Source organism: Mytilus californianus, unplaced genomic scaffold (genome assembly GCF_021869535.1).
Source record: "Mytilus californianus isolate M0D057914Y unplaced genomic scaffold, xbMytCali1.0.p SCAF_9, whole genome shotgun sequence".
Classification (NCBI taxonomy): domain Eukaryota; kingdom Metazoa; phylum Mollusca; class Bivalvia; order Mytilida; family Mytilidae; genus Mytilus; species Mytilus californianus.
In genome coordinates, this window is record NW_026262745.1 from 8,918,881 (window position 1) to 8,946,291 (window position 27,411).

The window sequence follows — 27,411 nt, forward strand, 5'->3', positions numbered from 1 at the left end:
TTGCCTAATTTGGAAACATTATGTCATGGTTTCCGTCAGTTTTTGTTTGTTTCCTTGATTTACATCTACTTAATTGATTTACTAAATTTTAACATTGGTTAACTTCTGTCGCCTTAATTTACCTTTACACCCATTTGCAGTATAATAGTATCCTTTAACACATTTACATTTTGGTCCCTCTGCTGTTTCTTTACAAATTTGATGTTTTCCACACTTGATATCTTGACATGTTTTCACTGTAATATAATTCGAAAGTCGTATACATCAATGATATAGTGTTTCAATGGCAATGGAATGAAGATTATACCATGTCGCGTTACTCTAATAGAGAATTCAACCTATAGTTACTGGTAACTACTGTAGTAGTGGTATTCTTTTATAACTCGTTCTTGTAAATACAAAAAAGATCTGCATATGCCGTGGTTGTTTTTTGATTCAAATATTGTTTACTCTTGTACTCTAGTTTGAATAAACGTTTTTAAATTCTGAAGTTAAATTTTAATTATATGATGTTGAAGAACAACTTTATTTATGAGTCTTTGTTTAGATGTTAAGTATAACTGTAGATGAGACTTCCATAATTAACACACAAATATTGGTGGTAAACATTTCATCATGTTTAATAAGCTTTGTCGTCATTGTAATGTCTGTAAACCTGAAACAACATATTTCAATGACTGCTCTATATTTTGTTCAAATATTTCCCAATCAACGAATTTTCAGTCCGTCAAAAATAAACAGACAAACTCGAGTGGAAAACAACTACCATATTCCTGTCTTTGTACATGCATTTTCCGAAGAAAATGGTGGATTAAACCTGGTTTTATAGCTAAATAAACCTCCGACTTGTATGACAGTTGTTTATAGTTCCGTTTAAATGAAACAATTTGATGAGCAACCCAAACAGACATTAAAGGTTAATATGATTGAGATCAAGCAGCTAAAACTGTGTAAACATACATCACATATACAACACAACTGACTAAAAAATCCAAACAAACAGACAAAGAAATCTAACTAAAACGCAAACAAAAAATATGCAATAAAAGAGAGTTTATTTGAAAAAGACTGTAAAAATGTGTGATTTAAAGCCAGAAAGGACAATACATCTATCTATTGGATTTCTATTTGCTTCTTCATTATGCAATTTTATGAAACCACAGTATATTTGTCTTCATAAAATGAAAGAATAATTTTAGCTATTTGTTTTTAAAAGGTACATACTTAAATACAATATTACCAAGAATGATTTTGATATTATATTACCGCAAACATTGCGTTGTCCATCAAAATAGAAATTAACACCGTATAAAAATTAATGTTGTACATTCGAAGTGCCTTTACATGCATCAGGAACGCTGTTATTGAAAAATGTAAGCCAGTGATGAAATTGAGTTTCTGCACCCATTGTATAAAAAATTTAATCAACGTGTGGTTCGTTTGATCTCAGTCCTTCATTGGTTAAAATCAGATTATGACGTCGAATTTCTTGCTTTCCTCTGAATTTCCTATTGTGACGGCATGAAAAAAGGCGACCATGCCTGATGACGTCACATAGAAAGAAAACATCTTTTTTGCAGATCATTCGAAAAGAAGGAATAAGTTTGCCTGCATATTGATAGAAAATCATTAGAGAAACTGATTCCACCACCACATCTCGTGTAATACGATATTTATCCACTCTCGACAGTTAAATTTTAAATATTTAAAACGCTCGGCGAGCCTCGCGTTTTAAATTTAAAAATTTAACTTTCTCGAGTGGATAAATATCGTATCACACTCGATGCAGTGGTAGAATCTATATTTAATGCTCTTTTTGTTGTGTTAATTTGAGATTGTCTTAAATATCTATGTTTCTATAAGTGATTGATATAACGGAGTTTGTTGAGTGCTGGCAATTCTGGGTGAATTCTGCCACGTTAATATTTCTATTAAGGAACCTGTTTTGGAAATCTTTGTGTTTTTTTCCAGCTATACATTCTGCTTTGGTGCTGGATCTTTTGTCTTTGGTCACGAAAAATTAGTGTCTACTTGATTTCGGTCTTTTCATAGCAAGTGCCTATCATTGGCGACCTTTAATGTGTTTTGGATCAGTTACATTGTTAAGCCACAATCTCATAAATGTTTACCCAATATCCATTTTTTTCGTTAGTACAATAAACGGAGTGTGTTGCAATAATAATAATATTGATAAAACTACCTTGACACAATTTCAAAAAAATGTGTAAACATCATTGCTTTCAAAGTTTATTCGTAAACATTACTGCTTCTTTATCTGTTAATTACTTATTCAATAGCCGAAATAAATTTAGATAAAAAAATGTTTACCGATACATTTATCGCCTTCTTCCCCAAACGGTTGCAATTTAGTAAACGAACAATAACAGCATTCAACATAATAGATTTCATAAAAGGACTGTATAATCAATTATAGCAAATGAATGTTAAATGAACTATTTAATTATTCACTCTAAATATATATAAAAAAATCAGATGAAGTAATTTGTTATTTTGTTTGAAAACACTAATTTGTGTATTCAATCAAACAAATAAAAAGCTCTAGTTTATTTTAAACAATATCACTTGAATAAACAAAAAGTAATGTACACTCGAATGTTGATTCCTATGACATTAAAGACAAGACTTCAAAATAATAATTCTTAAGCAAAAATCAATAAGCATTTACCGACGCATTTATTGCCTCTTTTCTTGAAACCAGGTCTACAGTCACACACTCGTCCATAAGTAGTATCTTTACACTTTTCAGTTTGTGAATCACAGCCATCGGGTTTGTCTGCACATCTTGGAGCTGCAATAGATATAAAACTTTTGCAGTGCCTTCAATAATGTTTAGGTGTTGTACGCCGTTTACATTGAAGTAAATCAAAGGTCGTGATATGTTTTTAAAGTTTTTAAAACTGATAAAAATGGTAACGCCGAAAGAACAATACATAGCATAAAAGTAGAAAACATGTGCCCTATACATAAATGACAGCTTATCTATGCTTAGGTAACAGAAACGTTGCAGAAGTAGTTGGAAGTTGGTGACCAAACGAAAATTCAACAAAAAATAAAGAAAGTGTCACATACCACAAATAGCATAAATGAAATCACACTGGGCCAATGAAATTTTTGTCAAGCATTCAGAATTAAAGCATTATATGTTTCATATGTGGAATAAAGAAAGTCTTATGAAAGCAATCAATTAATAAATTAACTATTGCATCAATCACTTTAAACTGATAACACTAAATTGTACTTGTCGTCGTAATGAACAAAAGTAAAAAAATCAAAAAGATTAACTATTAAATTACACTTCATAAGTTATAACAGTGCAAAACTAAGCTCTGAATGCTTCGCTCGTTTAGATGAGTCACATTGAAAATTTACTGTTGTTATTATTTTTTAGTATAATTAAAGATTTGGCTTATACAAGTAATTTTTCTTACCTTCACATTTCTTACAATCATCCAAAACTACAAAAATAAAAAAAGAATGTTGTATTTATATGCTTTCGTTGTAGAAACACTTTTGCTAATTTATATATTACCTTGACGTTATTTTTTTTTCAGCCACGATAAATAATATAAACATCGTCCATTATCAAAAGCATACAATTGTATAGTTACAGCTAAAGCTATTTTGAAAGGTTGAGACAAACCAAAATGAAAATGAAAAAGGAGAGTAGAAAAGTATTAACAAAAGTACAGAACTCCAAGGTAAATTCAAAAAGGGGGAAATCCATAAAAACTGACAAAATCAAATGTTAGACTATATCAACTAACGGAACGAATGGAAAACAACTGTTATTTTCCTGAATTTGTAAGGAATTTTTCGAAGAAAATGGTTGGTTATACCTGTTTTTTTTTTAGCTAGCAGACATCCAACAGATTTCACATGATATTTTCTTCATTCTTATTTTGCCAAACTGTTTTGATCCGAGTCGTTATACAGTTAAGAAAATAGTTCTCCCGAACGAAAGATTTAAAATAGAAAAATAAAAACATGTTTGGCATATCAAGTTGACACAGGGGACAAATGATCCTCATGATAAATACTGAAAACAGAAAACATTTAACCTATAGAATCTAGTACAAAATTGAAACTTCATATAGAAAAATACATACCTTCACAATCCCAAAGACAGTTTACATGTCTGTTATGATTAGAACCTGATTAAAATAAAACGATATGAATGTCATATTTATCAGAAAAAAGCTTAGACTCGAAATACACTCCGAACACACAGACGTGTTAAATTCGAAAAGACATTTTGTAATAAGAATAAATGTGTACACAGGGAAATTTTTCTCATATAAATTTCACACGAGTCTCATGTGAAATTCACCTCAAACGGGATTATACGTGGAAATCACGTGACAATGCTCACGTTAACTTCATGTGAATTGAGATTTCATGTGAAGTTTACAAAAAAATAGGTATTTCGATGATTTTGAGTTAATTTGAAAATTTAGATTTTACTTGAATAACTTAATCTAGCTCCTGTGGAAAAAAAAACATGTCATTTTAACGTGAGATTCATGTGAGTTTCACAAGAGATTCACGTGAAACTCATGTTAAATCAGTTCACGTGAGTTTCACGTATAAGCTCGTTTGAGGTGAAGTTCACGTGCATGAAATATCCATGTGTACGATCCATTATTTCGAAAGAAGTAAAAAAACATTAAAACAATTTCATAGCATATTCAACATCGGAAAACTACTGATACATGTATCTAAACTTACCGAAGTTGATATCTCATAAATCTATTGCAAAGATTCGCCTCGACATGGTAAAGGGTATCCTGCTATACATGTATCACCCACCAGGCGAATTGAACTTGGTAAAAAAAAACACATTCGGGAATAGTACACAACGGGTAAATGTACAGATCAGACAATTTGTCTTATATCTTAAGATCAAAATACACAAAAGCCTGGCGAGACACATAGATCAACCAATGCGTGATAGTGACCGTAGAACTTTCACAAAGTCAGATTTTTTATGACTTTAAATAAGTAATATGCATCTAATATTCCTTTTTTGTAACAAAAATCAAAAATAAACAACATTATGTTGCACCGAATTAAAAAATAAAAAAAAAAGAAACAACTGCTTTAGTAGTAGCCACCGTCAATTGATTTAGTTTAAACATTTTTTATTTGCTAAATATCAGCAAAATGGATGAGACACAAGTAAATCATACTAATGAAGTCTTCTCCATATTACAATACAAGTATTTATACAATAATAACACTATGAGCATGCATGTACAACAAACAAATTCATTAAATATTATACGAACTATAAATAAAAAGAAGAATGCATGGAAAAGGAGGGGAAAAAAGAAGCAAATCATATTTTCTGTGATGATGACTTGGTTTGATGTTGATGATCATCCGTTCCGGTAGCACTAACACTTTATGAAGGTACTAGAAATCTGTTAGACCTTTTAATAAAATTTTGAACATGTCTGAAAATTAGATTTTGTTCATTCGAAAGTTCAGGGTCTCCGCAAGTTAATATTTTAGTATCAATAATAAAGTTTTCAGTAAGCCAATTAAGATTGTAAAGTAAAATTTCTCTACATGTAGTGTATTTTGGGCAAACGAAAAGAAAATGTACATCCTCAATATCAGACCCACACTGACACGAAGGATCCAGTATAATGTTAGCTTTGAAAAGGTCAGAGTTTAAAAATGAAGCGGAACATCGCAATTGAGTTAAAATAATATTCAGTTTCCTCGGACCGTACATAAAATACGGCGCAGCTCTACTCTGAACACTTTCATTTTTAAATTCTCTCTTAAATTTTGATAAAGTGTCAGTGTTTCGAATTTTTAAGTCAAGCTTATTCCATTCTCGTATTGTTGATGGAATAAAAGATTCAGTGGTAAGGGAAAGTCTACAAAATGGAACAATGATATTTTGACCGTTTCGCAACGGATAGTTGGTTGTACTTTGTATAAATGGGGGGACAAGATTACACAGGTACTCAGGTGCATGTTTTTTATTTATATTATAAAACATCTGTAAATTTCTTCTTCTTCGTCTTTCATATAAAGATTCCCAGCCAACCTCAGAGTACAGATTCTAGTGAAGATTGGTAGACCTGTTACAATTCTTGCGGCTTCCAATTGTAAGTTTTCTAATTTATTTGAAGAACATTTCCCACAATTATCCCACACTTCCGTGGCATATTCAAAAATGGGTCTAATAAAAACTAGATAAAGTTTTTCTAAATTATTACGAGACAGTCGATATTTAAGTTTATGTAGAACATTAAGGTGTTTCTTTACACTTGTAATTATACTTTCAATATGATTGTTCCATTTTGCGTCACAACTAAAGGTAACTCCCAGGTGCTTATGTGATGTATTTATAGGGATATTTTTATCATTTAGGGAAAAGTTGAGATCTGGTATCTCATTATTTGAAAATATCATAATTTCTGTTTTATCAGGATTAAACGACATAAGCCATTTAGTTCAATTGATCTGCTCTTTGTCGGAAGTAAAACTACATATGCGACCGTCAAAATTCCCTACTGACACTTGCAACTCTTCAAACACAATAGTGTTATTTCTTAAATGTAGTGTAAATAATAACAGTCATGGAAGATTTATTTCAGACAAAACAATATTGCAAAATAAAATAACAAAAACAAAGATAACGATTTTGTATCACAATTATTTCTTTTTATGGAAAAAATGCCGTCCATAGTGAAACATTGATAATGATCCATAGATACAAATATTTAATTCACTAAACCCAAGAATAAAGAAATGATATAAAAAAAATTCGTAAACTTACTAAGATGCTTGCATAATTTTTCACAATCTGAAAAAAAAATATGTAAAAGTAGTGTAAGTAAGGATACAGGGTGCATTTTTTTTTTTAGAATAGTGAAATTCTGCGTTGTCCTTAATGAACTCTTCTCTTTTGTTTACACATTTATATTTGCTTATTTTGTTATTAAATTAAATGTAAAATATTTAAAATGATTTTCAAATAAAAAAGTTATAAAACGATATTCAGTTATATTTCATCAGCCAAGAAAAATAACTTATCAAAGACAACAGACTTAGGTACGCCCTAAAAGAGACAAAATGAATAAAATACATCCAGAATCTCATTATCTTACAACGAAATGAGACAAGGTGCCTCGATAAGATATGCATATTTTGCTTTGCATTCATCACCCGTGATAAGATTACAAAGTCTATTGATAAGAATGCCAAAACCGGTAATCACGTCATATTTACATTTATAGACATGCGGAATAAATGACAAAGAAAATGTTAGTAATGAATTGAGATAGGGAAACACTGTGACAATCAATCATTTTATAATGTCGACCGAAAAATTTGGAACGCTTTTCATCCTCATAACCGTGCCGGGGTAGTAAGATATATTTGAGTAAATAGTATACCTTTATCGGCGAAATCGCCAGAACAATCTTAATTATGAAAAAAAGAGCATATACGGGAGTACTTTATAATTAACTGTCTAGATTTGAGAATAAAAAAAAACAGGAAATTATTGCGATTGTCATTGATATCCATCAGCATTAATTTTGTGAAGTCATTTAAAATAATCACCTTTTAATAATGGACTGTAGTATAGCAATTGATCTGATTTTGGGAATAAGTAATTATCATATTATTATTTTATCACTTATAAAAAAAGTTCTAGACGATTTTGGGAATTGACGAGTTTTAATGTAAATTCTCAAAATCATTGCGATATCCGTTTTGTTCTTAAAAATGCTGGACATATCCTGTTATTCTTTACTTTTTAGCATGTTCCAATGAAATTTAGTTTATGAATTAAATATTTAGTCAGTATACTTACTGTGATCTGCTGAAACTTGACTCACAAAAACAATTGTTATTAGACCTATTAACATCATTGTCCTTTCAATTTTTTGAACAGACTAAAAATCTTATGACACAACAGTAAATTATACCTCCTTGCTACAAAATTAGCCAATCAATTGTGAAAGGCATATCATGTGATTAAATGCCTACACATAAACCGTTCAATGATTAAGAAACAAAATATCCAAAAAGTACTAGATGGCTTCTACAAAAAAGCAAAATTGTATGTAAAATTAACTAAAAAACATGTAACGTTTCAGCATCTGTTGAGTACAATACTTTACTTGTTAAATTGTTCGATTAAATAAACAGTAAATTCAATATTAATTTGCATTTCGATTTTTTTGTTTTAATAGTTCTACACGTCCACACAATCTTATCAAACAAAAATTTAATCGTCGTTTGAAAAATCTGATTGCAAATTTATTTGCTGCAACTCATATAACTATGAAAATAAGAAGCTGGGTATGATTGCCAATGAGATAATTCTCCACCAGAGACAAAGTGACATAGAAGTTAACAACTATAATAGGTCACCGTACTGCCTTCAACAATGAGCAAAACCCGTACCTCATAGTCAGCTATAAAAGGCATCGAGAGGATAAATGTAAAACAATTCAAACGGGAGAACTAACGGCCTGAACTATGTACAAAACAAATGAACGAAAATCAAATATGATACACAGCAACAACCAACAAACATGGAACAGTTGTGTTACAGTACAACATAATAACAAACTATTAATAGATATAAGAAGATGTGGTATGAGTACCAATGAGACAACTCTCCATCCAAGTCACAGTTTGTAAAAGTAAACCATTATAGGTCAAAGTAGGGCCTTCAACACGGAGCCTTGGCTCACACCGAACAGCAAGCTATAAAGGGCCCCGAAAATGACTAGTGTAAAACCATTAAAACAAGAAAACCAACGGTCTAATCTATATAAAAACGAGAAACGAGAAACACTTATGAACCACATCAACAAACGACAACCACTGAACATCAGGTTCCTGACTTAGGACAGGTGCAAACAAATGCAGCGGGTTTAAAAGTTTTAATAGGCGCCAACCTTATAAAAGTCAGTTGAAAAGGGGTTAACTCATCAGAAAAAATCGTGTATCTTAAACTAAAACATCAATCAGTACATATCCAACACCCAATGGATTTAGTGGAAAGACGTCATAAACAGTCAGAGAAAAACATGACCTTATTCAATGTGCCTTTTTTCTCTAATAAAAAAGGTTAATATGCTAAATACACTTACTGGATGTGTGATGAGATGATTAAAGCTGTAAATTTTCTCCTTGACAACATTTATGTACATTTCGGCAATAAATTTTATCGACCAACTATAGATATTCCTATAGGCACAAATTATGCCCCTTTAAGAACAGGCTTGTTTTTGTACTGTTATGAATCATTGTTTATGGCCAAACTCAGTTAAAAAAAAAAACCGTATAATTTCTATGTTATTAATAAATTCAACAACAATTTCCATTATCTTAATGATATTTATTCGGTAAATATTCAAGAATTCTCTAAATATACTGCCGAAATTTACCCAAAGGAACTTACTTTAAATAAATCAATTAATAACAGCAATAATTGTCCTTCCCTAGATTTAGAAATTTCGGTTTTATACAAGAAAATCTACACAAAATTTGCGACAAAAGGGACGATTTTTCTTTCCCTATTGTTAATTTTCCATCTTTGTACATGTACGGTGATGTTCCTTTGGTCGTAGATGCATGATTTTTTTTAGTTGTTATTGGCTTTGAACAGCTATCAGTGACTTCGAGTACTCTCAGGTCTAAACTTTGAATAAATTTCCTGCCACGTCCGGTCTGTGTCTATAATAGCTGTGTTTCTGCTTTGTATCGATCTGATGAGTTAAGCCCTTTTCAACTGATTTATATAGTTTGTTCTTATGTTGTACTGTTACACCACTGTCCAGGGTAAGAGGAGGGTTGGCGCCTTCAAACACGTTTAACCCCGTCACATTATTTGTTCTTCGTAAATTGTTTTGTTATAAATTAGGCCGTACGTTTCCTCACAGTTATCTTATTAGCAATTTACCGCATCCTTTTTTTTTTAAATATATGTAGTTTGCCTGTTTCAGAATTATTTCATTATATGTTACAAAAACAATTATTTCGTGGGTAAAAAAGAAAAGAATAGAGAAACAATTGCAAAGAAATTTTTTTTTATGTTGATATGGAATTAATATTGACGAACCAGGAGAAACTAAATTGTCAAATGAATATAGATCATTTTTACAGTAGCAGATGGACATTTGGAACATTAATTTCGATTTATCGACTCGATGTCGTCGATATCGACAACTGTATTAGAAGCGTAAACTCATTGAAAGAACAAATCAAATGAGTTGAGGAAACTTTTAAAAGTCTTATAGGAAATCATTCAGTAAATCTTTATTTTTACATTGATAAATTGCTAAATTTAATAAAGAACATATTATTAAACTACATGTATATGAAATGAATAGAGAACATCATGGAGAAATTTTTAAATGATGATATGGAATCGATATTGTCGATATCGACACCTTCAACAGATAAACAAGGAGCAACTATATTGTCTTTATGGACAACTTTATCAGATAAACAATTGGAACATAAATTGTCGATATATATCGGTTCGATATCATCGATATCCACAATTTAAATAGTATAACAAGAAGGAACGTGCTATGTTTAAAATTTGGCTGACATAAATCGATATATATCGACGGCTGATGTTATTTTCGCTGTGTTTTTGTTCAATTCACTACGCGACTTGTTTTATGAAGTCTTGGATGATAGTTATCTGATATCTAGTGACTTCATCGATAGTGTCCTTTTCCTCACGGAATGTGGATTCTCATGACAGATGAGTCATGCACAAAGGCGACGCCTATTCCGTCACTGCATCCGGTTTTGCTCCGATTAAAGATTATGAAAATTCCTATGTTTTGTTTATCTTGATTTATATATCAAAAATGGATTTACGAGTTTTGAACTATACTTCTTTTATACGGTTGGTCATCTAGGAAATGGAAATGTCTATTGGAAAAATACGTTTAGCATTGTAAAACAAGGATTAATGTGTATTAAACATTCCATATCATTATGCTGTTATATACAAAAATTTGATAATGGCAGTATACATCAGTGAGTTTTTTCTCGCCTGAGATAAATGTGATTTTTTTTTCTAAAATTACGACTTATGGCCACGAATGGACCAAAGCATAAATTACAACATTCAATCATGTGATTGAGGTTGGAGAATTAGAGAGACACAAAGGATAATAAAAAATTGAAAACAACACGTTTAATAATTTCATGCGTCCGAAGCGCTTTTCTGGATTTACCTTCATCAGAAACGTTCAATGCCAAACATTTGAAATCTGAGGGATGTATAAGTACCGAAAAAAGTGAAGAGCTATATGACAAAAATACCTAAAACAAATAGCCAAATTCATCTAAGGTCAACTTTGCCTGAGCGAGTTGAAACTTTAGTTTCTTTATAATTTCAAAATTTTTAAACGGACAATTTTAGAAAAGTTTGTTATTAATCATGTCAGTACCGAAGTACTGACTACTGAGCTGTTGATACCCTCGGGGACTGATAGTCCACCAGCAGAGGTACCGACCCAGTGATTTAAAAAATTGAAAACAACACGTTTAATAATTTCATGCGTCCGAAGCGCTTTTCTGGATTTACCTTCATCAGGAACACAAATAATAATAAACCTTCTTTTAACCCTTTGTCACAACAGTTACTTTTAAAAGACATCACATGATTTTTTTGAAATTAGTAAATCAGTTGATGGTTATTCTTTGCTTGCCATTAGTTGATTCTTGTCTGAAGTGGTGTGATACTCTCTATACACTTAATAAAAAAATGAAATAATAAAACTACCGAACTCCAAGGAAAATTCAAAACGGAAAGTCCCTTACCAAATGGCAAAATCAAAAGCTCAAACACATCAAAATAATGAAAAACAACTGTCATATTCCTGACTTGGTACAGGCTTTTCCTTATGTAGAATACATTGGATTAAATCTGGTTTTTTTTAGCTAGATAAACCTCTCACTTGTATATAGGATACTATATAATTGTCAATCGAGAATACTATTTTCTCAATTTAGTTTGGCGAGGAGTGAACTGTACTTTTAAACGCTTCTGTTTTGCCAGAATACAAATTGTCAACAGATGTTATACACCAATTAGAAGAAATTTATTCCAAACTTAAAAGATGGCTACCAAAAATGTGAGTTTAAACAAGCTAAATTTAAAGAACGACACGAAATTGATACTAAGTTTCCGAGTTTTGGGTAATCCTAGTCGTCGTTCACCAAATGAGCTGTACTTAAAAAACTATAGTCAACAAAGCAATCTCAGACCTTATGTGGATACCCAATTTCTAACACATAGCAGATATTTAGGTGTAAAAGTAAGATTTGCACAATAGGATCAAAAGAAGCCCGGCACCCTTGAAAACCTCATTTTTGATTGGTAGAGCTTGTTTCGTTGATTCCGTATCTTATTCAAAATCAATTATCTTGTACTTCTATCAAGATCCATCGAATTTGCTTTAATGTAGATTAACTCTTTTAATGTATGCAATTTTTTACTTGTACTTTTTTATGTATGTTTTTAATTTACATTTACATGTACGTCTTTTCAAATGTCATATGTCAGTATGTATGACCCCCACACCATGTAAAGAGTACTGTATGAGAATATTAACTTTTTTTAGATTTTTCTGATTCACAAATTGTAAGACTCAAGTAAATAAAAGATACTTATGCAACTATAAGGTTAACATTTTATGATAATTCATCGGTTTGTTATTTGTTTAAAATTATTGTGGTAAGTTCAACGTGTATTGCTAAAGAAAGAGTTTAAACGACTAAAATAAAGTAGCATCGAAATTTGGTATAAAAGCGTTACCACTGTGACATCTCATTAGTGTATATCAAATGATTTTTCTTAACTTATTTTTGTTGCTATTTTCATATGCACCTTTGTTTGTTTCCCCCTGCTTGACATTAAAAGGGGAGTTCGTGCTAAACACCAGTATAAGTTAGATATGTCCTGATTGACATTACAAGGGGAGTTAGTGCTAAACACCAGTATAAGTTAAATATGTCCTGATTGACATTACAAGGGGAGTTAGTGCTCAACACCAGTATAAGTTAGATATGTCCTGATTGACATTACAAGGGGAGTTAGTACTAAACACCAGTATAAGTTAAATATGTCCTGATTGACATTACAAGGGGACTTAGTGCTAAACACCAGTATAAGTTAAATATGTCCTGATTGACATTACAAGGGGAGTTCCTTTTGGAAGAATTCTAAAAAAAATATGCTTCCATGTGTTTACAAATTTATCTGGTAAATATTCAAACTGCAGTTATTCAAAAATAGAGCACCTTTGTTTGTTTCCCCCTGATTGACATTACAAGGGGAGTTAGTGCTAAACACCAGTATAAGTTAAATATGTCCTGATTGACATTACAAGGGGAGTTAGTGCTCAACACCAGTATAAGTTAGATATGTCCTGATTGACATTACAAGGGGAGTTAGTGCTAAACACCAGTATAAGTTAGATATGTCCTGATTGACATTACAAGGGGAGTTAGTGCTAAACACCAGTATAAGTTAGATATGTCCTGATTGACATTACAAGGGGAGTTAGTGCTAAACACCAGTATAAGTTAAATATGATTGATATAATAGTATGCAATTTCATGAGTAATTTATAAGTTATAATTGGCAATGAGATAGCTTAATGTAACTAAAAGAACTCATATATTGATACTTAGTGTCTTTTGTCTTTTTGCAATTTTTTTGGTTTTGCTTCCTACTAATCTAATGATTCAGGCCATTTCCAACAGATTTTCAGAGTTGTGCTATTATATCCCCGTTTCGGGGAAGGGGAGGAATGAGCTCTCAGAAGCATGTTTAACCCCCCTCGCATTCTTTATGTGCATGTCCCAAGTCAGGATTCTTTAATTCAGTGGTTGTCGTTGCGTTGTTAACTTGATTTTTACGTTAATTGTTTAGTCATTAATCAGGCCGTTGCTTTCTCGTTTGTATTGTTCCACATTTTGTCACGTCGAGCATTTTATAGTTGACTTAACGGTGTGAGTTTGAAGGCCGTACGGCGACCTATAGTTGCTTAAATCCATTTGGACTGTGGTGGATAGTGGTCTCATTGACAATCATACCATATCTCCTTATTTGTATATGTCGCTTCACAAATGCCTATGGGTCGGTCATTTGTCAGGCACTACGTCATAGGTTATCTTTAGTTAAAAAAAATATCGTTTAGAAAAATTTAGAAGTTGACGGATATCTAATAATCTTAGTTAAGTTTGTTCACATTGTTCTTTACTGGGGCGATTTAGAACCTGTCATATTGTAAAACATCGTATGACGACCTTTCAATATGACTAAATAGAGATGTTAAATGTTCTTTATCATATGTCAACTATGTAGTCTTAGCCTTTCTAGATACTGAATATCAATTTCAGTTCTGGTGGAAGTTTGACTTGCCAAAAGATTTTTTTCCCTAGAAATTGAGTTTCTAAGTTTTCCGAAATTGGGATAAATGAGATTAACCGGACTTTTTTTACAACTGTTTTTAGTTAATGAAAGTAATTAGCTTGAATAGAGGAATTAAGATGTGAAGGGTCTATTGGCATTTTTTGTTTCTTTGTGATAAGCCGTCAGAGTAAAAAAAATTCCACAAAGAACGACAATTGCCAATCGACTGTTGGAAAATGTTCCAATTGAATTCAATGACGTTATTCCTAAAACTTACAGCGTTAACAATATGAAAAATACATATTGTTTAATCAGTAGCTGACTTTATAAAAAAACGGCAGTATTTTAACACCATAGGCGCAAATACTAACATTTTCTGAAATTGCAACTTGTATGATTGATTGGTTGATTGGTGTTCAACGCCACTTTCAGCACTAGTGTGCTATTTAGTGGCGGTCAGTATTTATTAGTGGAGGAAGCCGGGATGCCCGGAGCGAACCATCGACGTTCGGTAGGAAAACTGAAAAGCCTAGTTAATCAAGATTAAGAGTCGAGCGCACCTGTCACGTGCGGGATTCGAACTCGCATTCGAAGTGTTGGCAGGCTAGTGATACAGTAGTACGACTACTTAGACCACTCGGCCACGAGGCCCACAGTGATACAGTATTACGACTACTTCGTCCACGAGGCCCCCTGTATGATTAAAACCAGGACAAGAAAGTTATGTGTGATAGTATTAATGAAGTATTCTATTTTCGAAATTGATATGACCCTTTCTTTTATAGCATATCCATTGTAACCGTTATTTCCATCAAATTGATGAAAAATCAGTAGCCTTTTGGAAGAATTCTAAAAAAAATATGCTTCCATGTGTTTACAAATTTATCTGGTAAATATTCAAACTGCAGTTATTCAAAAATAGATTGAAAAAAATATGTTACACTCATACATTCATTCACTGTTGATAGTTGTCTCATTGGCAGTCATGCCACATATCTTTATGTTATATCCTTTCATCAGAGTAGTAGAAACAGAAAAAAGACAATCTAATACCAGGAAAGTTAGATACTACTGTTGTCCCCTCTTATTTTATCTTCAACAAATTATATGTCATGAATTTAAAAAAACAGTCCTGTAAGAGCAAACTAGTCTATTTCATAAGACTTATGCTTAAACATGGCTGCGTGTCACTATGTAGTGTTTTGTAGACACTTGTTTGTCTTTAAGTCGTTTTTAAAAGTTTTTTTGGAATGGCTTTGTCAGCTTTTCTTCGACTTATATCCCTTGGGTATCTCCCGCCTCTCTTTTTTCACTCCTTTTCGTTAATTACGTGATCAGTTTTATATTCCATGGTTCTTTGTGATGGATATATATCAAACTCAAAGTAACAATTTCAGAATTTATTTTGAAAAACAATAAGCCCGTTATTGATATCAAAGTAACTGTTTATATTCTTCTACAGCATATCATTATTTTAGCTGCTTTCACTACAGAAACAATATCTGGTAAAATAATCATCAATACAGCTATCATTAGTATAAACCCACTGGACCACCCAATTACCATTGCAGAAAACCTATCATCTGTTATTGAAATAAAGCAGCGACGATACGATGATAACTGTCTCTTGTTTACATGCAAATCAAAGAATAAAAACTGAGACTGGTTGCTCTGAGTAAAGTGTGGAGTATTACACGTGCATTAACAACCTGTAGACGTACTGTTTGAAATGGACTCTCCTGAAGTACTGGTCTGTGTTAAAAGGGACACTGTAGGAGTACTGATCTGAGCTAAACAGATCCTGTGGAAGTACTGGTCTGAGGTAAAATTGATCCATTTGGAGTACTGCTCTGAGTCCAAATAGATCCTGTTGGCAAACTGCTCTGAGCCAAAATAGATCCTGTCTGTTGGATAAATAATATTACATGATAAATGAAATAACAAGAACCAACGACTTTTATGTTTATGAGTTTTATATCCGAAATAATCTTGAAAAATCTTTATTCTTATACTAATACAAGTTTTATAAGAGATGAGTTTTGAGTTGAATCACTTGTGATACAAGCATAACAGAAGACACTTACTCTTTCAATGCACTTAATCTATCTTCAAATGTAGTTCATGTAAATCATGCAGTGCTCGTACAAAGTACAAAGATAAGTCCATCAATTAAAATTGAGAATGGAAACTGGGAATGTGTCAAAAAGACAACAACCCGACCAAAGAGCAGAAAACAACCCAAGGGCACCAATGGGTCTTCAACACAGCGAGAAAATCCCACACCCGGATTAACCTTTTTAATATTTCAAGTTAAATCTGAAAAAAACGGTTCATTCTGGAATTGATAACATTTATTTTATTTTTAGCTCCTGCTCTACTACATGTTTCGTAAGTGTACTCGTTTGATTTTATTGCATTTACTTCAAAGTCAACATGTTGATCGATTGGTCATATTTTAAATATTAGGTCAAATACATTAAATGAGATTAAATTAAACTGGATGAAAAAAGAGTGGCGGAAGGTACCAACGGAGTATTCAAACTCATAAGTCGACGACGAGCTGACAAACAACAATATGCAAATCACAACATATAAAACTAAAGACTGAGCAACACGAAACCCCTCCCCCCCCCAAAAAAAAAAACCAGGAGTTATCTCTGGTGCTCCGGAAGGGTTAGCAGATATTGCTCCACATGTGACTCCCGTCGTGCTTCTATAAGATATGTTGATAAGTTAGATTAAGTGATTAGGCATTACACAATAGCGTTTGGTAATTGACTCTTATCTATCCTTGCGACATCATTAGATTCGGAACGATCGGTCATGTAAAGTTTCTAACCTTGAAACATGACCGAATGTAAAGTTGAAACACGTTTTTCAAGATAAAGGATAGTTAAGTTATTACCGTATAAACAAAACAGACAATGAAAAACTAAAAAGCACAAATAGCAACGCTTAAAACAAAAACAAAAGCAAGAGCAACACGAACTCCTTTTAAACAAAACTAACGCCGCCACACTATTTATGTTCAGTGATTGTCGTTGGTTCATGTCTGTTGTATTTGTTTTTCGTAAATTGTTTTTTTTTTCTATATAAGGCCGTTAATTTTCTCAATTGAATTGTTTTTTTTTTTTGCATGTCGGGGTTCACCGTTTTCCGTCCGAACCTGATATGTACGCTGCGTTTTACGTTCATTTGCTAGTCCTAGCTTCCCTATCGATTTCCGGAAATCTTTCGAATTATGTCCTTCGAGATAATGCAACTAGTTTTGCCGTTCTAGTTGATACCTACGGTTTGTTTTCCTGTTAAATGTATCAAAGTTTTTCCGTATTTGCACGTATATACTTCGTAGCGTCGATTTAGCGTTCGTTTGGCATCCCGTCCAGTCCTTCAGTAGGACAACCGGATGTGCCTTTTTGGCCAAAATGTGATTCGGCGGCGCTCAGTAGTCCTACGCCGAAAATTGGACTATTTTGCGTCGGCCGACGTCAAAAGAAAAATGGCGCGCTTTTGTAATTTTTTTTCGTTCGTTTGCGGCAAAGTACCGACGATAAATACTGTTGATTGTAAGCACATTTATATGAGAAAAATATATGAATTTACATATTATTTTCATTTTTGAACATTAAAATAAAAGGAAATCTCATTTTTTTATATCTGAACATAGAATTTCGGATATTGATTTTCTGCACTGTAGGATAAAATGGCTATATTAAAAATGGGAACAAAAAAATACCTATCCTTCGATTTTCTAAAAATTTTTACATCCTATTCTCGCTAGATTTTGGCATCGAAATTCGTAAAGAACAGGAGTGTTCAAGCCAAGGCAAAAATTTGTTCCCATTTTAATACAGGAGTTTCATTTTTTCTAAGTTTTTCATAGCAAGTGTGGTAGATTTAGAAATTGTTAGCGTTTTAGTGTAAATATGAAGTATTAAGTGCACTGAAGTGAAATGATGAATCCTTGGTACCTATATTCCTTGAAATAAAACCATATGTAATGAAAAAATTAATTTTAAAAAAAAATTCTAGAAATAGTTGTGGAATATTTTTTTGTCCTTTTCTCGCTAACGTTACGGCTCGGCCTCAATAAGTAGCAAATTCCAAAAATTGGTCGCCTCAAATTTTTTCATACATTTCTGCAATAATCCTGGGTAAATATTGTATTCTTTTTTAGAATTTTAGAAAAATCTATCGATTAGATATGGAGAAAAACAATATTGATTTTAAGAGTTTACATCACGGAGGGGCGACTTGGTTTTTCACCTTTTCATTTAAAAAATTTTTTTTTTATGAAATTCTTCGCCTCAATTTTTTTCAAATTTAATTCTTATGTTCCTGAATATATAAAGCATATCTGGTTTAAAATTTGTCTAATTCTACGGAGCAGAAAAAATGTAATGACAACATGAATTTTGGGTTCCGACCAGTCACAACATAACGTCAGAAAGGGGCGGCGGTCGGACATAAAACACTAAGACTGCTATTACATTCCAGCTGTAACTATTTTGTTTCTTTTCCAAATGTTCAGAAAATTATTATCTTTCCCTTTCAAAACCATAATAAAACGTACCGCTTTAATTAAACCGGAATTATTTGGTATTCGTACCGCAAGAGAACTGAATTGTACATATTATATTTCCTTCGTTTCCGGTAGAAAAAAAATTGCTGGTGGCTGTAAAATTTTTCCGATAATCTTATTAGAATCAAAACGCCAATCGATCGCACTATCCTGAACTTCCTCAGTAACAACCCAATCGATCGCACTAACCTGAACTTCCTCAGTTAAAAGAACGCTACACGTAATTTGTCAATAGCGTTCTTGTCAGTAATTTTATCTGCTGGTTGTTCTTCAAACTTGTAGTTGTAATATTTAATCAGCGCTCATTTTCTCTTTACCTTTCAACTGTTTTTTTAATAATAGAACACGTTTACACTTAGAAATCAGGTTAACACTTATTGAAAATCTGATCGTATATATATTGGTGATTTTATTGGTAGTTCCTTTGACTTAAGAAGAACAGGTTTTGATACAGTGTGTGTGTGGTTTAATATTTTAATTTTGTTTTGGCTCTGATTCTGACTGAGGCTTATTATGATATAATGATATATATTTTATATTGTAATGTCTCATTGTTGACTTAATTACTTCAATCATTCTACTTGATTTATATGGGTCCTGTAATTCATGTAATTTGGTAAATAAAATATTCTATTCCATTCTATATTAAAAAGATAAATTGGATACCTTTCCTTTGAAATACTATTTTTTTTGCTATAAAAAATACATATATTTAAAATGAGCTTTCAGTTCAACGTGGAAGATTTCCCACCCCTCATTAACCCAGTTGACAAAATGGGCATCCAAAAATCTCTTAATAATTTTAAATTCTCCAATAAGTTACCAAAAAATTTTGTTGATACTAAACTAGCTGTAACAGTAAATAATCCAATTGCTAAAACAGAAACTAACAGAAATTCCAAACAAATTTTGAGACCAAAGGCTAAAAATTTTACTACTGCAAAGCTGTGTCCAGTTTCTAATATTGGTAGCAGCTTAAAATATGTTCCCAAAATCAACATGAATACTTGTAGTACTGTGTCTGACTTTTACACAGTTTCTACAAAAAATTTCTTTGATTTATTATCAATCTCTGACATGAAAGAAAACTGTCATTATGATAAAATGCATGAACCAGGAGAAATTCCTCATGAAAAGAAAAACATAATTCCAGCTAATCACAGACTTCATAATATAAATGATAAAAGAAAAAGTCTTCATATCCAAGCCTTTGGTAAATCTCTAACATTTAATACATTCCATAAAACTATATCAATAACAAGCCTCAAATCATTTGTTGAAAAACACACTGGAATAAAAAAAAAACAACAAAATTTTAGGTTAAAAAATGGTCTCACATTATCCACCATGAAGCCAGTCATTTGTGAAGATGGTCTGAAAATTGATTTATATCAACCTGGATTGGGGGGTGTTAAAGGTTCAAATGTTCACCCTGAAAGAGAATGTGGTCCATGCAGAATATGCCAAAAACACAGCATTTATTCTTATCGCCATTTGTTAAATCAAAGCACGAAAGCGCTGTAAAGGCAGTTAATTACAGGTTGTGTGTATTTTAAGTCCAGTTATATCATTATCTTGCATAGTACAGTGTACTTATCAGAGGTGGCTTTCAGTATTTAAGATTTAGAGTTCTCTAATGATATTGAATAAGTTTTATGAATGTCATATTCTGAGCACTATATGAAGGCGATTGTTCTCACTTGTTTATGAACTAGTGCATTATGTCCAGTTTGTACCTTTTTTATCTATGTTTATAGTCAAATTAGTTATCAAAGGTACCAGGATTATAATTTAATACGCCAGACGTGTGTTTCGTCTACATAAGACTCATCAGTGACGTTCAGATCAAAATAGTAACAAAGCCAAACAAGTACAAAGTTGAAGAGCATTGAGGACCCAAAATTCCAAAAAGTTGTGCCAAATACGGCTAAGGTAATCTATTCCTTGGATAAGAAAATCCTTAGTTTTTTCATTGGCAATCATAACACATCTCCTTATTTATATAATGATCTATATTCAACGACCTCAGGTACAAAAAAAATGTATGTAACTAAACTATGATGGGAAACCTTTGACTTCTTTCTTTATATAAACTTTTGATTTGGTACCATAGAACTATGTAGAGTAAATGTACATTGCAACATGTCAACTCTTTCAACTCCAAGCAAAATTATATTTCCAAGCATAAAGTAATTTGTGAATGAAATAAAATGCTCCGCTGGGGTGCAGCTTGATACGACCACAGAGGTCGAACCCTGAACAGTTGGGGCAAGTATGAACACAACATTCAAGCTTGATTCAGCAGTGAATTTGGATTGTAATTAAATATTTGACACAGCATAGGTTTCTGACACAGAATGAAAGTGGTCTAAGATACTTAAAAAAATTTAATTTACCTATTCAAACCATATCATTATTATTTGCTTTTATATATAAATCAGAAATAACCAATTTAAAATGGAAAATTTTAAAGAAAAAAAAGGAAAAAAAATTCCCCCCTAAATTTTTTGAACCCCCTTATGATTCATCACCCCAAAACTCAATCCCAGCCTTCCCTTTGTGGTATGGTCTTGCAGTACAATTTCAGAAAGATCCATACACTTGAACACATGTTATTGTCTGAAAACTAGAAAAATGCTTGTTTTTTTGCCCCTTTTTGGTCCCAAATTCCTAAACGTTTAGGGCAATTACCCCCAAACTCAAACCCAGCTTTCCCTTTGTGATATGGAACCTTGTAGTACAATTTCATAAAGATCCATACACTTACACACAAGTTATTGCCATGAAACTAGAAAAATGCTTGTTTTTTGCCCCTTTTTGGCCCCTAATTCCTAAAATTTGGAGGCAATTACCCCCAAAATCAATCCCAGCATTCCCTTTGTGATATGGAACCATGTGATACAATGTCAGAGAGATCCATAGACTTACACACAAGTTATTGTCATGAAACTAGAAAAATGCTTGTTTTTTGCCCCTTTTTGGCCCCTAATTCCTAAAATTTGGAGGCAATTACCCCCAAAATCAATCCCAGCATTCCCTTTGTGGTATGGTACCTTGCAGTACAATTTCAGAGAGATCCATACACTTGAGCACAAGTTATTGTCTGGAAACTAGAAAATTGCTTATTTTTGGCCCCTTATTCCTAAACTTTTTGGGCAATTACCCCCAAACTCAATTCAAGCTTTCCCTTTGTGATATGGAACCTTGTAGTACAATTTCATAAAGATCCATACACTTACACACAAGTTATTGCCATGAAACTAGAAAAATGCTTGTTTTTTGCCCCTAATTCCTAAAATTTGGAGGCAATTACCCCCAAATTCAATCCCAGCATTCCCTTTGTGATATGGAACCTTGTGATACAATGTCGGAGAGATCCATAGACTTGCACACAAGTTATTGTCATGAAACTAGAAAAATGCTTGTTTTTTGCCCCTTTTTGGCCCCTAATTCCTAAAATTTGGAGGCAATTACCCCCAAAAATCAATCCCAGCATTCCCTTTGTGATATAGAACCTTGTGGTACAATGTCAGAGAGATCCATACACTTACACACAAGTTATGTCTGGAAGTTACAAAAATGCTTATTTTTGGCCCCTTTTTGGCCCCTAATTCCTTAACTGTTGGTACCATAACCCCCAAAATCAATCCCCACTTTCCCTTTGTGGTATTGAACCTTATTTTAAAATTTCATTGAGATCCATTCACTTAAACTAAAGTTAGAGTGCGAAAACTAATGAGTCTTTGGTTGGACACAATATTCAAGCTTGATACAGGTCTGAATTTTGATTGTAATTAAATATTTGACATATTATAGTTTCTGAATAAATGTAGTCCATGAACTTGAAATCGGTTATATGAATTGAATTTATATTCAATTAAAGATTTCTTGCTGTTGTGCAATACACTGTGCTGTTGTGCAATACTTAATAAATCTGTTGCCAGACTATAAACAAATAAAGTTCAATTTCTTCTCAATGTCATATTTGAAATTTATGAAAATCAATAGGGAGATTACATCAATAGCTATAAATAATTCACCAAAGTTTCATGTGAACTGCTGACAGCATTTTTGAGTTGTTGTCCAAAAACTGGAAAATCCCCCCTTTTTTAATGAATAAAACCCCTTAACTCAGAAATGTAAAATCTAAAATTTATAAAATTCTAAAGGGAGCTTACGGATTGATAATTTAGTCTTAGATGCAAGATTTTTTTATCAGTTGTTAGTGGCTTTGAACTAGCTGTCAGTAACTGCGAGTACTCTCAGATTTGTACTTAGTGTCTTTTTGTTGTTTGGATGTACAACTACCTGACCACGTCCACTTGTATTTGTATTTATCCATCAGATGAGTTTAGCCTCTTTCAACTGATTTTTATAGTTCTTTCTTATATTGTACTGTTTCACCACTGTCCCAGGTTAGGGGGAGGGTTGGGATCCCGCTAACATGTTTAAGCCCGCCACATTCTGTATGTACATGTATGTGCCTGTCCCAAGTCAGCAGCCTACAAAAGTGTAATTCAGTGGTTGTCGTTTGTTTATGTGTTGCATATTTGTTATATTTGTTCATTTTTTTACATAAAATAGGCCGTTAGTTTTCTTGTCATTTCTGGGCCTTTTATAGCTGATTGTGCGGTATGGGCTTTGCTCATTGTTGAAGGCCGTACTGTGACCTATAGCTGTTAATTTCTGTGTCATTTGGTCTCATGTGCATGTGTGGAGAGTTGTCTCATTGGCAATCATACCACATCTTCTTTTTTATATTTACATCAACAGATAAAAAATTCACCAAAGTCAAGGTGAGACAACAAAACTTAGTTGTAAGATCTCTGAATTTTTTTACACGGTACGAGTTTTTCCTCATTGTTGGAGATAGTACGGTGACAGTAACACCTGTAACTGCTTAAACCCATTTCTTATGCACTTTAGTTTGATAAACTCACTGAATATCATACCACATCTCCTTATTTTTATATGCATTACAATTTACATGTGCATGTAATTGTAAATATATATATATCAGAACAAAATTCATTGCGTCACTTTTATTTATGCATCCTTTGGCACAATACAAGTTCTAAAATTACACAACATAAAACAACTAAATGTTATTTCAGATGAAAGTTTTGTTTCAGTTCCATTCATAGGATTTATTAGAATTTTGTATATTTTGCCAAGTCCAATAATTTGCTCTATGTGACATAGAGACATAGTTGACTAAATCACCAGGTGTCGAACATTCAAGAATTTTCAGTGTTTCTGTTTTTATTTGATGAAAAGGTTGCCTGAGCTCTAGGAGCTTTAGGTTTTATCACGGGATAATCTGTGCTGTCAATAATAATCCAAGTCGTAGGAAACTTTAATTTGAAGTTGGATGGTGAAAAATACCTGACTAAACCACTAGATGGCCAAGTGTTAGCCTCACACCACTGTTTAGACATAATAACAATCCATGTATACACAATATTCTTAACACTAGATTCAATCTAGAATCTAGACAGTTCAAAGTTGGTTGTATGATGCCTCAATTTCATCAAAGTCATAAAAAAACTGATTTTCAACTGACACCCTATCAATTTGAAATATATGTATCTCAAACAATGTGCTGCTGGACCAAGTGTGGTCAAAACAAATAAAAATTTAGTATACAACTCTAAAACGGTATAAAAATGCATGGCTGTGTCACGTGTCTTCATTTCAAAATTCTCTGCTGAAAACATAGGCATTGATGGTGTTTGCGTAATTCCATCTGTGAAGCTCAACATTAGCTCGGCAGTTGGTGGTGGACAGTCATAAATCCTTTCTGCAGTATGAATGACTTCTTCAGGAAAACCAACTTTACAATCAAAATTTTCCTCTAGATTTCTACTACAATATTCATCAAGTTTAGTTCTTTTGTTTTCACAGGAAACTGCCCTGATTTTTCTTTTTGCGGACGATTCAGTCTCTTGCTTGGTCCAGGAAAATAGGCTGGGAATTGCAGTAGACTTAAGTCTCTGTATGGTGGGTTTGCGCCCTGAAAAAGGTTATAAAACATTAGTTTTTTTATAATTAAATGAACTTCCATTAGCAATGTATACTTTGTACTACCTGGCGAAATATTAACTAGATTTATTCATTACAATCTGGATAAAACTATGTTTGCCTGATTCAATGTATGTTATGTAAATCCAAAGGACAAACAATGAGAGACTTATGCAACAAACGTACATTGTTTGTACCTACATGTAAATAACAATAATATAGATGAGAGCATGTCATTGTTTTGTTCCTGTTAACATTGTCATTGATATTTTTCAAGAAAGTCTATGAGGCATAGCTTATGCATTCCTGTCATTACTACATTAGCATAATTACTGCTAAAATAATTCTCAGTATGATATACCTCTTGTAAGAAATCATTATAATTGTAGCAATCACCAAAAAATCTCAAACAGATTACATTGAATCGTAATCCAAAAAATTATGACGTCTTGAATTACCCACCCCCTTTTAGTTTTATTCTAAAACGATAATTGCGATTGTAAACAGACTTTGGTTTATTCGCATGGCGATTACATATATAACTATATATTTCACAAAGAAAATAGAGTTTTACCATGAATAGTTTCCTGCACGTAGTCTTTTTCAGTAAAACGTGCCTTGCAAACAACAGCTGATTGAGATGGACTCCACGATATCATCGTGTTCTCGTCCAATCTGCGTATGGGCCATGGCGTTGATCCAACTTTTCCTTCTTTTTAAGTCATTTGGAAATGCATGTCCTCCTCTTAAATGACATCCAGGTACACAACAACAAGTATTTGGCATCGTTAATTAAAAATATAACTGAAATAGTTGCACAGTGCAGAAACCGGAAGAAGAGGAACAGGATCCGCTACCACGGCGCCACCTATTCAGGAACGATAATTTGCTACTTTATATAACTGCGAAAATAACGTTAGACGGGTTCACGTGCATAAACAGAAATGCGCTTTAAATTGTATAATATAATTCATGTTCAGTCGACCTTTAATTATTATATCAACGACTGAAATGATTTATAAACATCTAGATTGCAGATAACACTCGAAATTAACCCGAGCTCTTTCCACACGGAATTCAAATAATTCTAGTTTGTCAATCGGTTGACTGCTTATAATGCAAAATACTAATATATCAAAAGTTTATAAAACTAACAAAACACAATGATCGTTTCTCTATTTCCCAATGTAAATGAAATGAAACAAAAAACATTTTATATCGCAATAAGAAGAGGAGAGAATTCAACATTTCCGGATCTACTTGGAGTCTAATGACCCCCCACGTAGATAAGTTGGATATCGCGGAAGGAAGGATTAACCCGGCAACTAGAAAGGCATTAAAGCACTGCCTTTAAAAATGAACAATCTGACATAGCTATAAATTATATACAACAAAAATATGGACTTATTGAAAATGACTGTATTTGCAAGGCTTGTTTTCTTAAGTCAGAGAGAGTAGCCAGTAGCAAGAGAAATGAGCAAGATGTACCAATTATTAAAAAGAAAAAGGTTCAATGTACATTACATTCTCTAAAGATGTGCTCCCCTGACATATCTCATTTACGTCCCTCGCCCATTTCTCTGGATAAAATAAATTCTGTTTTTGACACAAATATGACTGATTATGAAGGATTTGAGATTTTTCTTTGTGATTCCCATTTTATGAAGGCTACAAGGTTTGAATCCTCACATGACAAATGCACAATCTGTAACTCTATTTTAAAGAGAAAATACAAATTGAGGTTTGACAAGATGGACAAATTACTTTACTACTTTCAAGACAAAAATTTGACCCCTGTTGATTTATCTAAAAATTCAGATATATGCAAACAATGTTTTTCTTCTATAAAAAACTTTCTTGATAGTGATGCTTTTGTTGAGATATTAAGCCGTGAAAAGATCATAGACATTTTGACAAAAGCCAGTAACAGCTCCCTTCCAATCTATTTTGATAATAATAGTACTAAATGTTTTGAAAAACTTGTTATTAAAATTTGCAATGATCTTCTGGAGAGAAAGGCACTTCTTATTTCAGACATTGTGCAGTGTTATAAAGATTTTGGGGGGAATTTTGTCTCAGATCAGTTGAGAAATCAAAACCGTTTATTATGTAACAAATTAAACACATTATTCGGTGATTCCATCAACTGTAAATATGACCGACAAGGTACTATAATACTAATGAAAGGACTTAATATTGTTTCCTGTCTTATTGATTCATTAGCTGAATTGAAGAAATTTAAAACATGTACTTCACATGATGAAAATACACTTGAAGAAAAAGTACAAATTGATGATGCAAATGTTTTGAAAAATGCTGCAGAAATTATCAAATTAAAAATACAAACATCTTGTAAAAATATTAAAAA

At 32.5% G+C, this 27,411-nt stretch overlaps 1 protein-coding gene and 1 long non-coding RNA gene across 2 annotated transcripts in view; both read right to left on the reverse strand.

Moving 5' to 3' along the window:
* LOC127716622 (DNA-directed RNA polymerase subunit beta'-like) overlaps nucleotides 1–27,411 on the reverse strand; it is a 226,277-nt gene that overhangs the window by 40,457 nt on the left and 158,409 nt on the right. The window lies entirely within an intron of this gene.
* On the reverse strand, nucleotides 24,050–26,161 carry LOC127716633 (uncharacterized). The gene is made up of 2 exons (XR_007989052.1): nucleotides 25,618–26,161; nucleotides 24,050–25,035 (listed from the first exon to the last, which is right to left on the reverse strand). It is a non-coding gene; the product is annotated as an uncharacterized LOC127716633 (long non-coding RNA).